At 37.7% G+C, this 14,821-nt stretch overlaps 1 protein-coding gene across 1 annotated transcript in view; it reads left to right on the plus strand.

Moving 5' to 3' along the window:
• The window catches only part of LOC123504218 (nephrin-like), a 61,776-nt gene that overhangs the window by 28,822 nt on the left and 18,133 nt on the right, over window positions 1–14,821 (plus strand). The window lies entirely within an intron of this gene.

Genomic DNA, 14,821 nt, shown 5'->3' on the forward strand with positions numbered 1-14,821 from the left:
AGGAGTAAACAGTGGTGTCGAAGGGATGGAGAGGATAAAGCGCTGGATGGCGCCACGCCTTGATGGGAACTAGTGGATGGAGGAGATGAGGACTCCCTTTAATGTGTTGGAAAGAATGACAGATGAAGAGTTGGATGTGACAAGGAGGAAAGAAAGGCAGGTTCATTTACCCTGGCATTAGGTGGAGGGATTGTGCTTTGTGAGTCGAATTAGATATTTAGATGGTACATTTTGTGCCAGAGATTAAAAGTGCACGGTGATAATGTGTTTGTCTATTGCCAGGATAGTTTTTGCTAGACTGTAGACGCTTTTTTCCTTTTTTTCTTTTCTAAGTACGAACGGCAATCGGCTCGGCAAGGTCAGCAGTGAGGAGTTATTTCGGATGTTTAGAGAGGCATTAGGTAAGTTCAGGGTTATGGGAGAGATCCTTGCGTGATGTGGTGTTTTCTCAAGTGTAGTTGGAGTTGAATGACTCTTTAAAGCTCTTAGAATTAATGGCAGGTTTGCGACTCGTAAAAGTAAAGGATGGACTTTTTTCGGAAACTTGGACTGCTTATATGGCAAAAATACTGCATTGTAAGGATGGAGGGTACTTTTTTCACTAGGGAAACTAGGTCTTGCCTGGAATGCTCCACCGAGAAGTAAATCTATTTCAGGGATCTTTTCGGTAATTCTCTCTCTCTCTCTCTCTCTCTCTCTCTCTCTCTCTCTCTCTCTCTCTCTCTCTCTCTCTCTCTCTCTCTCTCTCTGTGCGTGTGTGTGTGTGTGTGTGTGTGTGTGTGTGTGTGTGTGTGTGTGTGTGTGTGTGTGTGTGTGTGTGTGTGTGTGTGTATCTGGTAGGACATGTATCGTGTTTTGATTACAGTAAATATTGTTGTTAATCTCATGAACAAACAGATTTCCAAGTATCCATTAATCCATTTTGTGAATTGCCATGAATGTATTTTATTTCACGATGAATCCACCCTACTTGTTCTTTGCTTTATTTCAGGTAAAAATACACGATGCGATTTATCTGTACTTCATAAAAACATCACTTCCACAAATGGAAACAATGTATTATTATATTATATCCGGCAATAAATATGTATTAGTACCGTGTCGTAGTGCAGTGTAACACGAAAAGTGAACGTGAATATGTGAGGTCCACTCTGATTGAATTACAAACATATTATTAGCTGCCTCACAATATCCTAGTGATACTTTCTCGGTAGGTAAAATATCTACATTCCCAAAATACACCTCAGCTAGATCATTTGAATGCTACACTCTACTTGAGAAAAAAAAAGACCATCTCATTCTAATTAGCATTTTTCATTTTTATTTTTTTCATTCCTGTTTTCCAAAATCAATGATTTCATTTTGGGAGCCAGGCTCATGTTTTTCTTCTTTCTTTTTGTATTATGTTTTTTTTTTTCTTTTTCATTCTAAGATAGCGGTAAGTACACACACACACACACACACACACACACACACACACACACACACACACACACACAGAGAGAGAGAGAGAGAGAGAGAGAGAGAGAGAGAGAGAGAGAGAGAGAGAGAGACCGCATGTAACACCATATAAAGAAGTGACGCAGCTCACTCCATCTTCATTGCCTCACAGATGGCTATCGTTAATTACAGTTGCTGGTGTTTATTAAGGGAAATTGTTTCTCTCATTTCTGGTATTAATGCCACCATAACGAAAAATTAATAAATGCCATAACTTTGCGAGCTACAAGCGAAAACCAAGCCAATAATCCAGAGGAAGTGATGATGGCAGGCTACAAGGCTTTTCATTAGCAGAGTCAGCCGGCGCTATATGCCACTAGGAGCTGCGAGGCCTCGTGTTTATGAGGAGGAGGAGGGATTTGTCTCCCTAGAGGCACCAAGACGCTGGAGGCCGTAATGAGAATGGGAAGCGAGGCGACGGAAAGATGCAATGTTTGTCTTCCTACGAAAAGAATAACAGTAAGATAATTGTACCACCGTTACTGAACACTAGTGCACGTATATCTATGAGTGTTTCTAGTAAGTACATATTTATGATGATCAGTAAAAAATGTATCTCCTAATGAATAAAGCCGTGACAGCGTAGTATTTCTGACCCAAGTGATAAGGTTTAAGTGCGGCAACTCTACCCACTTTATTGATTGCTCGTAAAATGTAAATGTGTGTATAGAGTAAATGACAAGAATGATAAATGCGTCACTGAAAAACGTAAGTAATTCTCTGAGATCATCTGCGCACGAGAACGTCTTATGCATACACATATAAACTGGGAATGTCCTCGCTGGTGCAATTCAAGGTTCCCAGGATAGAAATGAGTGTCAGTTTTATATTGGTGTCCTCCCCTCCTTTTGTGACACCAGGTAATGGCAGAAGTGACACTGAAAAAGTAAGAGATGTCATATGGAGCACCGTTATTTGTTCTATACTCTTTGATGCATACAAATTCCAGCTGCCACTATTCTTCCAAGCCTTTTTCCCACTCTCCAGTCTCCTTCTCTTCGCTGTCATTCTCTCTCTCTCTCTCTCTCTCTCTCTCTCTCTCTCTCTCTCTCTCTCTCTCTCTCTCTCTCTCTCTCTCTCTCTCTCTCTCTCACACACACACACACACACACACACACACACACACACACACACACACACACACACACACACACACACACACACACACACACACACACACACACACACACAATTTCCTCAGCTCGTGTACGTATCTTCTCATCGTGGAGGCATTACCATCCAGACAAGGAAGCCTGAAAGATCCATTAAAAGGTCATTATCTGCCGTCCTGAAAATAAGCATTTGTGTGAATCCCAAGGAAACCATTAATTCTGAACAACAAAAAAGAACGCTGTCTTAAGCTCCATCGCGACGAGTTTCTCAAGCGATAAAACGTTTAAAAATAAGAGCCATGACAATAAAGTTAAATGTTGAGTTTTCCCCTGTGTCAGAAGGAAATTTGGCCATTTCCTGTAGTTGATAGTGCTCCAGGCAACTACTGGAGGAAGAGGGAACACCCATATGTCAGGAGTGAGTCTCGCGCGGCACTCTTACCGCGATTCATTACGCCTTATGGTCTCTTGGTGAACTTTGCAATGGGAGAAACATGCAAATTCAATGGAGACAATATTCTTCCTGCTAAACACAGTTTATATATATATATATATATATATATATATATATATATATATATATATATATATATATATATATATATATATATATATATATATATATATATATATATATATATATATATATATATATATATATATATATATATATATATATATATATATATATATATACCTGTAAGGTTCGATTAATCAGTGAAATGAGTAACGAGCCAGGGATATCTGAGTTCCGGCAGCCGTCTAAGAATATTAATGCAATAACTGAAGCAGTATTGGTGCGTCAGTGGTGCTGGTCTCCTAATATATTCAGACACAAACCCGGTATTAAACCTACTGAGGGATCATGGTCTGTCCCTTGCGTTGGCAACCAAAGGAAGTTTAATATTGATGCAGGAGGGTCCTCAGAGACGGGGAGGACCGCCAGAAGAAACTCTAAAATATAAACTTTCTTATGTGGCTGTCCAAACCATTGCACCAACTGTGCCAACAATCGGTGACCAGTTCAGGCTGTACCACATAACCCCGGACTTGTCATGAGAGATACTTTTGGGGACCACCTTGTGTGTGTGAGGAAGAAAATGCCTCGAATTCGTATACAGATTTCCACAGAAGAAAAACGTAATCTTAACTAAATGGTATAAAAATTCTTATTTTCCTTTGAACTATTGTTATCATCTTCGGCGACAACCCTGCACTTATTGACAGCGGGAGAGATATAGAGCCGAGATTATATTCTATATCGATCTCTCAAGCCACTGAGTTCCTCTTTCTGAAGTTGGTGAGTTTCTGGGAGATAAGATTTTTAGAGTCTTGGTTCACAAGGCTAAAAGGAAAGAACGCTGAGGAGTCCTCTTTTACCAATTGTGCTTAGCTTGCTCAGCCGGTAAAATATTTGGCAGATGGGGCAATGTAGTCTCTGTATAACGACTAGGCACTATCCGACGGAAAGTAAGAAGACAGGAGATACATATGTCGTGCACTTACAACTGACTTCTTCCTGAGTGCAATATGAGAACAAGAGATTGATGATGTGAGCGAATACTGTGTTATGTTTTCTCTTCTTCGGTAAGGATCTCTCATTACAAAGACGTTACGAGAAACAAAGAGAGAGAGAGAGAGAGAGAGAGAGAGAGAGAGAGAGAGAGAGAGAGAGAGAATATATTACAAAAGAGAGAACAGGAGACGCAGCAGGAGAAAAGAATGCTGACAAGTGAATATGTAAGAAATACGCACATTGACTATTATCTGTCATGTTATACCAAGACATGTGCTGTGCCATTACAATTTATTTTCCTGTTGCGGTCTTTTCATGGAGAGTTCGTTGATTTCGTGTGCTTGAGGGTCTATTTTGCTGTCGGAGAAGAATGAAGGTAATTTTCTGGGGCATGAAAACGTACATTCCACACACTTTCTATCATCCTTAGAGTAAAGTGCCTTGATTTATTCAGTGTTGGGAAACGGAAGCCAGAATGGAAGGATATTTTCATCTTTGTACCTCACGTCTTCCCATAATACTTTTTTTCTCGTTAATCCCTTCAGTACTGGGGCACATTTTTGCATTGAGTATTGTGTACGATTTTAATGACATTAGGAAGGGTCTATGAGGGGCAGAAGGTTAATGGCCACAGTCTTCACTATTCTAATCCCTACATAAGTTTCTGAAACTGTATAAAATCACTAAATAGTAAGCAGAATGAATATGGAAACGCGTCATGGTGCTGAAGGTGTTAAAAGTACTAACACCAACCTAACCTCGAAGCTCTGTCATCTATGAATGTTTTTATTTCACTATTTTTTTTATTCAAAACACAGAAAATACACGAGTCTCTCTCTCTCTCTCTCTCTCTCTCTCTCTCTCTCTCTCTCTCTCTCTCTCTCTCTCTCTCTCTCTCTCTCTCTCTCTCTCTCTCTCTCTCTCTCTCTCTCTCTCTCTCTCTCTCTCTCTCTCTCTCTCTCTCTCTCTCTCTCTCTCTCTCTCTCTCTCTCTCTATCTATATATATATATATATATATATATATATATATATATATATATATATATATATATATATATATCTATGTGAGTCTCAGCCAAAATACAATTTTCCGGCAAATACTGTTACAAAGAATTTGTATGAAGTTTTTATTCCGATTACGGAAATATTAAATCTCATAGTGCGAATAAAGTGGGAGTTTAGTAGCATGATAAGTTAAACAGGCAGCTTGAACCACTCTCTCGTGTGCAATAACTGACAAGACCCATTGCATATAATGAATAATCCGATGTTGTCTTTCATTCAGTACAAGGAACATGAATACTATCTACCTTACTGTGGGTATTATCTTCTTGATATACAATAACTGCAGACATTATCTTATAATACTGCCAGTTTTGGTTCATAGAACACTGGCGATCACTTTTGTGGCAAGTAAATTAAAGGTATCATTAGTCTTATGCAGCAAAGATTAAGATGTTGAATGTATTCTAGTACATATAGCAGTGTAATTTATTGTGTGGGTCCGGGACCTCAGTGAGCCTGTTTTTATTACAATTTTTGTTGCCTTTCTCTGCTCCCTTTCTACTTGAAAAATGAAAAAAAAAAAAACGCGGTGCCTGAGACAATGCATGAGTTATTTAGTAAAGTACTCGTGTGTGTGTGTGTGTGTGTGTGTGTGTGTGTGTGTGTGTGTGTGTGTGTGTGTGTGTGTGTGTGTGTGTGTGTGTCAGCACTGAATCATTGACTCGTGAATTCAGCAGCAAACGGATATAGATTGAGCGCCTATTGAGGTGCCGGTCTCTGAAAAGATTTAAAGGTGTTAGTGAAAAATGCAGTATAGGTGTTTTGAAACCTCGCCTTTGAATGAGTTCAAGTCAATGGAAGGTAGAAGGAGAAGGGAGTTCCATAGTTAATTAATCAGAAAAAGGGATGAATGTTTGAGAGTAGTGTTTAACTCTTGCCTTAGAGAGATGGATAGAATAAGAATGAGAGAAAGAAGAAAGTCTTTTGCACCCAGTCCACAAGAGAAAGGAATTAAGGCATGCAATTAGCAAGATCAGAAGGCCAGTTCGCATGAAAATTGCGCCAAAAGATATTGATGCACACGTCGAAGACAATACTTTTTCTTATTGTGTATTCCGGAAGGTGAAAAGGAAATGCAGGGTAGCAGTGAAGTGTGTGGGTTGGGCAGTGAGCCAAGCGACGGACCTCTCCACCTCCCTTCCCCCTCTCCTTCCCTCCTCACTTGGCGAGGATGCAATCGATCACTTGAGCCAAATGGTTTTCCAGGCCAATGTCGCATCGTCTCCTTCATCGGTATTGTTACCATTTATTAGCAGTGTCGAAGCCAGACTTGTTCTTATTTGATATATCAGGAGTGGTGAGTAGCTGCTTCAATAACTGCGTGAATAAAATATGTTTGTCAAGTTTCGAGAGAGTTAGACAGGTTTTCTTTATCTTTTCTAAGATTGGTGAATGTTTTAAGGCATGACATTTCCTCGTGTCTTGTAACCTTTGTTTATATGTATTAAACTCCAAACTGTTACCTATTCATCCGAAGTCGTAAATTTTGATCCGGGGATGCGGCTTCGTGTAGGGGTAGGTGTTTCGAGGTGTCCCAAAGGTCCCATAACTCCTCCTAGAAGATCCCTATCGATGAGTTGGAAATCGAGTGTCTAAATGTCTTTCTCAGAGCCATAAAGGACTTTATGTAAAAGACAAGATACGGTGATATTTTCTAGTATCTACGTTTCCATAATATTGTCATTGTTTCTTCTTTAAGAATGGTGAGAATAAAGGATGGCAAGATATATGAGTTTAGATCGCTTGCCAGTGAATTACAAAAGGTGAGTGCTGTGGCAATCATATACCATTAGTGCAGTCACGAACTCACATGACAGAATACTGAGGAGGAAATGCGTTCCGACTATAATTAATTACATAATTTCGAAACTACTGACCTGCATACGTCCCTTGACTTCTTCCCTTTCATAGACACTTGTAGCCCACGTGATGGACAAACTACTTACTGATGATAACAACGATGAAAGTGACTATATGAAACGTATAAATCTGTAGCCTATATATAGTAAGACACTCGTGTTTATAAAAGTGATCCATAAAGTACTGTACTACACTCGTGGATCCATTTCCACTCACTCCAGGAATACTAAAGCTCTTGTCGCGGATGTTTCATGGATTACGTACAGATGCATCCACCGAAAACTAAAAAAAAAAAAAATGCATTTTGTGTGTGTGTGTATATATATATATATATATATATATATATATATATATATATATATATATATATATATATATATATATATATATATATATATATATATATATATATATATATATATATATATATATATATATATATATATATATATATATATATATATATATATATATATATATATATATATATATATATATATATATATATATATATATATATATATATATATATATATATATATATATATAGATAGATAGATAGATAGATAGATATATAGATAGATAGATAGATAGATAGATAGATAGATAGATAGATAGATAGATGGATGGATGGATGGATGGATGGATGGATGGATGGATGGATGGATGGATGGATGGATAGATAGATAGATAGATAGATAGATGAATAGATATTGGTAATAGGTAAGTTGCATGCCCTTTGTAGGTGGCTAACAGCTGGCCATCACGGATGCAGTTCGTGATCCCCAGAGCCACAGCTGCCCCGCCAAATCCAGACAAGGCGCATAAATTTTAAACTCACTCATGTTAAAATCACTTTAGCCCTTCTCTCTCTCTCTCTCTCTCTCTCTCTCTCTCTCTCTCTCTCTCTCTCTCTCTCTCTCTCTCTCTCTCTCTCACACACACACACACACACACACACATCCATCACTTCGTACATAAATGCATATATATGTACATACCTCCATCTATATATATTCATGAGAACATAAATGTGAATATGTACGTAAAAATACATGCATACGTTACCTTAAAAACATGGACAATATTGTTGTTTTTGTGTGACTATTAGGGTATTTCTCTCCAAATGTATCATCAAAAACGGCAATGTAAGCCACAAATGTCACTGTGCTGTATGTACTGCATTGTGCCTCATGAGGAACGTAATAGTGTGGAATAAACTTTTATGCATAATTCCCATCTCTCGCACAACTAGTTTATATACGTTTGCAGATAAAGTATCCTGCATATCTTGTACACTGACAGGCGAGGCAGCGAAGCGGAGGCGGCACCGGGAGTGAGGTGGGAGTTGAGCTTTGTATTTATTTGCTGTGGCGAGACTCCCAAGGGAAAAAGCTACCGCGGCTGGCTGACTGGTATAGCTCTTGCTGTCACTAAAAAATAAAATGAGAAAAAAAAATGAAAGTCTGGCGTTAATTTCAGGAAAAGAATGTTCCGTTAAGTAAATGTGGAAAATATTAATATAGTAAAATATATCCTAAGTATTTGAAGTTTACCGAAAAAGATTGACATATGCTTTCAATGACTGTCTGATGCCATCGACTGCTTTGAGCTATTTGGGTTTTAGATCATAATGAATATGTGGTGATGCTGCACAATTGTAATTATGTAACCTTACTGAAGTTTCAAATCGTGGAGAAAAGACTGACTCAGGAAGAAAAACAAAAGAAAAGCGTACAACATGGTCAGTGAAAGTGTTTCCCTCCAACCTTAGTCCCGAGGGTGCTTGCGAACTGTGTAGTGTTTTGAGTCGAGGCACATCAAGTGTTGACCTGATGTACAGCAAATGCAATGATGTCGAAGGGTGAATTCTGAAAGTCTACCTCGTAATGTTAACAACAAATATTTACAAGCTCCTTTTTCGTAATTTTTATTCATTCATTCTATTCATTCATATTTATTTTGTGTCTGTGTGGGGGGGGGAGGTGGTGTTTAGCAGAAAGAATGGTTCGCCACTTCATGCTGACTTTATAGTATTGTAGTAGTTGAGTTTAACGTCACATTATTGTCAGTTTTCTCAATTCGTGGCTATTCGCATGTTTCATACAAGGGGTGCCACGTGTAGGCCTGATGGCTATAGCTGCTGCTACTGCTGGTGCTGCTGCTACCACCACCGGTTTTACAAGTATCTTTGTTACTGAAGCTAACCTCACAAACAATCAACAAACAGATGCACGTATCTTTTCCATAAAGACATTAATGAAGATTTCCCAAAGGCATGTCGCTTCCTTCTCTAAATGATTTTTTTTTTCTTTTTCCTTCAAGAACACTTATGTAATTTTCAGGAAGGCTGTAAAAGTGGATGGCAATCCGCTTTAGAATTTATTAGTTAAAAAAAAGAATAAAACATTTAAGAAGTACACTCTTTTTTGTAATATTTTGATAGGGTAGAAAACGAATGGAAAAAAAATGGAATAGAATATGTTAGCAAGAACTGGTGAGATTGAGGCAGGAAATTCATTCAGACAGATCAAAGGTGTCGCGAAAATGGAATTTAAGTCATGAAAACTGAGTCATTTAAGACGCAAGACTCCTCTTGCTTTGAAAAGACGTGAGGAATGAGTTAAGGTCCAAACACTTGATGTGATTCAGCCCTCATACATACATATATTCAAATCAAATACATATACTACAGCACTCACCACATTGTACCGTAGCTCCGTTGTACAAATGTGTCTCTTCACTATGGTTCGACTGTAGCTTTAAACTCTGTTACTTGCCGGTCATACGATCTATTTAAAGTTTCCTCCTACTCAAATTGAAGATCTGTAAATTGTTATCATCCTCTTACCTTCCTCCACCTGTCGTTGAGTCTTGCGGATGGGGTTCAGTGAATACTTATCTCTTTCAAGAGTCTCCGTGGTATTTTTCTTCCTATTTTTAGTAACATCCCATTCGTTTACATAAGAATTTTCAGTCTCTGTAATTTTTTTCTGCTATGAGTGTTCCAAGTAACGTTAATGAACTTTGTTGATAGAGAGGGAGAGAGAGAGAGAGAGAGAGAGAGAGAGAGAGAGAGAGAGAGAGAGAGAGAGAGAGAGAGAGAGAGAGAGAGAGAGAGAGTCTGGCATGTCCGACTCTGGGGAAATATCTTCATATATTTCCTTTTGTTGATTTTGTTTTCTGATTTTGTAAATTAGCAAACTCCAGAATTCTCTGAAGGATTAAGTGTGTGTGTGTGTGTGTGTGTGTGTGTGTGTGTGTGTGTGTGTGTGTGCTTGCTTTTGTCTCTCTCTCTCTCTCTCTCTCTCTCTCTCTCTCTCTCTCTCTCTCTCTCTCTCTCTCTCTCTCTCTCTCTCTCTCTCTCTCTCTCTCTCTCTCTTATTTGCGCCTGCAAACACACAAACAGACGCACACGCTCTATAAATCATGTAACTTGTGCAAGTCTTCAAAACTTCTGACATTTCGATCAACATGACGACCTTTGCGCCTCTATTCCCTGTACCGCCTCGTTCACGCCTTCGTCGGCCAAAGCCTCAGTAGAAACAAGAATAGTCTTTGAAAATATTCTTGTAAATTACTTGTTGCGAGAATCATCAGCACTAGTAATGCGAATTTTGCACATAACGATGATTGGCATTGATAGTGATATAAAAAAGGAAACATTAAGGTCCACATTCAATTCGTATTTAATAAAGGTGAAAGATTTGTGACAGGTGTTATTGTTATTTGTAATTTGTGAGTGGAAAAGTGAAGGTTTACTTGATGATTTGCTCTTTCGGATGTGGCGTTGCGTGGGGTTCCGAAATAAGCGACTCGTGAAGCAAGTGTTGAAGGTGAGCGAACATTCATATTCCTTACTAGTCTGGCAGGGGGGTAGAACAACTCTTACAACTAGATGGGAGCGCGCTGATATAATATTGATAATGATGAAATACGGAAACTGGCAGTAGCAATCGCTGGAGACGTTCAAGAAGTAGCTATTGTATTGGATGGAGGTGATAGTAGTAGTAGTAGTAGTAGTAGTAGTAGTAGTAGTTGTAATAGTAGTAGTAATAGTAACAGTAGTAGTAGTAGTACTAGTAGTAGTAATAGTAGTAGTAGTAGTAGTAGTAGTAGTAGTAGTAGTAGTGGTGGTGGTGGTGGTAGTAGCAGGGCAGCAGTAGTGATAGTGGTGGTAGTGGTGGTAAACGTATTATTAGACAGTGAAAATGTTAGTAGTGGTTGCTAAGGGCTTGTTAATGATGATGAATAGTGTTAGTGTTGGATTATGAACGGTGATGTTATTAGCAGCAGCTGCAGAGAAGAATATGTTGTTAGTGGCGATTGTTGTGTTAGTAAAAAAAATGGAAGAGAGAGAGAGAGAGAGAGAGAGAGAGAGAGAGAGAGAGAGAGAGATGGTCAGTGATGGCGGACAAAAGGACCTTAGTTCGTATAGAGACAGAGCTCATAATGATTGTGACAGTAAGGTGTAATAGAGAATAACCGTGAAAAGCAGTAATAGTAATATTTTTAGAAGCCTCGAAAGATTATTGGCACTACCTGCAAGACGGTCGTAATTTCTAATATTTCTAATGAGGTGAAGATTAAGTAATTTGATACTCATGAAATCATTTTGTTGGATATAATTCATTCGAATGCTTATTGGCACGTGTACAGCGACCAGTGTAACATTTATATAAATCTACACTGTCCGTTTGCTTGTAATTTCTTAAGAGTCACCTGAGCTTCCAAGGCCTCAGTATTGTTGAAGCGTAGAAATCTAACAAGCTTGGGATAAGATTAATTAACTTAGTCATACACATTTCCATCAATATTATGTAGTCTGATGTAATGACGCCTCCGCCCGAGCGGCACACGAGATATTCATACTTTTGATGCATTAGCGAGATTTCGATAACTGCATCTATTTACATAGGACACTAAAAGCGACGCGACTACGAGTGTATGCCATTACGGTACAGTACAGCTGAAAGGTTTGTAAACTTCCATTTATGGACGTCAACAGCAAAGTTAAAATGACTTCAATATTTTCACAGTTGTGAAACTCTGAGTGTGTATATGTTTTTAGTAGATACTTGTTATAGTATTGAAATAATGGTATTAAAAACATACTTGATTCTTGACTGGAATTTTAATTTAGTGAATCTTTTAAGTAAATTAATTGGAAAAGATATATATTTACTGAAGAAGAAATAGAAAGAAATGTCAGTAATTTAATATGAAAGGTAACCTTTTCTCTCATACTGAGACCAGGAATACTTTTTTGAAACCACATAAAGTCACCAACAAGGTATGGCTGGGCTGAGTGTGGCAGCAATGAGTGCGCCGTGGTTAAGTGAGGTAACGAAGGATAAAACAATAAATGGATAAACGAAAACATAAAAATAGAGAGAAATATAGACAGCAAAAGGAAACAATTTATACAGCTGTGCTGCGAAGAAGTTTATAAAACAAGGAATAGTTGCCAGCGTTATAAAGATGGAGAGATTAGAAACTTGGAGAGACAGAGGCATGGAATGTTTGAAAGAAAATATATTTACATATGATCTACTATGAATGACAAGGTGTAGATGCAAGTCTCAATAACCAACAATATAAACTTTTTATTAAACGGCGAAGAAGAGAGAGAATAATGTATAAGAAATAGAATAATAAAGCAGATTCATACAAAGCGATTTATGTCTATCGACCGCTTATGAAGAACAATTTCTGTCCCCAAGCGCTTATTCAAGAACAGCGTACCCTGATAAAGAACACTTGAAGAAGAAACATTACCTGTCTTTCAGCGTCAATACCTGTGGACTGTCCAGTTATTGGTTCATTTATTCAGGTATACAAGCTGTTCTGTTACCCAATGAGAAACATAATGTACCTTCATAATTTTCAACATGTTTAATGTTATTTGCAAGTATTTCTTAAAAGCTTTAATAATTTACGTACACATAGTTTTAAGTTCTTCAGACTTAACACATAAAGAAAAGTTAATTACATGTATTCATGGAATCAATAAGTTATGCTGGCGGTCTGTGTGTCTATGCTATATGATTCAAAGAAGTATGTGTCCGTTATTCATCTGTTTATAATGTGTGTGTGTGTGTGTGTGTGTGTGTGTGTGTGTGTGTGTGTGTGTGTGTACCCGCATGTGAGACTCCTAATAATCACCTATGCTTAAAGTGAAATTAGCAACATCCCGTAAAGCACGCCGCTTTACAGGACTTCTACGTTAGCTGCAACCAATCTACGATCTTTTAGCTAGAGCTTCGTCATGCGAGACATATATATATATATATATATATATATATATATATATATATATATATATATATATATATATATATATATATATATATATATATATATATATATATATATATATATATATATATATATATATATAGATAGATAGATAGATAGATAGATAGATAGATAGATAGATAGATAGATAGATAGATAGATAGATAGATAGATAGATAGATAGATAGATTAGATTGATAGTTAGTTAGATAGATAGATATAGATATCACACACACACACACACACACACACACACACACACACACACACACACACACACCGCACAGAGAGAGAGAGAGAGAGAGAGAGAGAGAGAGAGAGAGAGAGAGAATCATAATGTGTAGATGAAATACCATGTTCTGATGTGGAGCTTCATTGTTTTCTGTATCAGAGTTGCTGTGATATGCTGCCATGTAACGTGATTCTCAATTCACAGTAGAATTATTTTTTTCTTTATTGAGAAAAGGATATCACTCTTTCATGTAATTGAATTATCCTACATAGAATAGGTGGAGTATAAATATAATATACATACAATTTTTTTTGTAATTTAATTAGATTCAGTTTCTCCATCTGTTATAATTTTGTGTCTGTAAGTCTGCAATATAAAAGCAAAATATACAGCAATTTCATGGCATTTGTTATGGTCTGAAAAGGAGAACAAAAGCTTAGATATGAAAATATGATCCAGACACCTGAATTGATGCAGCTTATCAGAGAAGACAGGCAACTGATCACACGTATGGAAGGGAGCAGAGGGGCGTTGCTTATCTGTGAAATTTCCTATTCACATAAATGCCAAGGGTGGAGGGAAGGGTGTGATCCATCGACCTGACTTGAGGAGAAAAAATGAACTGAAGAGAAAGGATTGATCCATGAGACAAACCAATCAAAAGGATGAGGAGAGTGGTTACCCTCGGAAGTGGCAAATCACGCGGATGCAGAGCAAGGAGGGAATGAAAGTGGGGTCTTGGAATTGACAAATCGCATGGATCAGGAAGAAGGGGACAGAACCTCCCTGCTACGTTAATTCATGCACACAAAACCCTACAATATGTCAGCATTAAACTATTGTGTCACTGGCGTCCTCTTTACCTCCATGATGATAACATTATAAATCCTCGTTAATGAAATAATGCAATATGATGTATATTTTTTTTTGAAAATTTGAAACTCTTCACATGCCGTGGAAGAGTTTAAGATTTTTGTAGACAATGGTTGTGTGTGTGTGTGTGTGTGTGTGTGTGTGTGTGTGTGTGTGTGCGCGTCTTCTCTGAGTTTTTAATCTTCACAGACCATAGGTTTCTTTTATTTTTCTGTATGTTTAATGACCTCCTCGCTTATTACATCCAGCATTCTACGAAAAACAAACTGACACAACATTAAGCCTTTTGTTTTCTTCATCTTAACTTCACAAAATAGTGATAGACTTTATTTCCAGGGACTCCACTAATTTATTTACCATGTTGT

This window comes from Portunus trituberculatus, chromosome 15, assembly GCF_017591435.1.
Source record: "Portunus trituberculatus isolate SZX2019 chromosome 15, ASM1759143v1, whole genome shotgun sequence".
Classification (NCBI taxonomy): Eukaryota; Metazoa; Arthropoda; class Malacostraca; order Decapoda; family Portunidae; genus Portunus; species Portunus trituberculatus.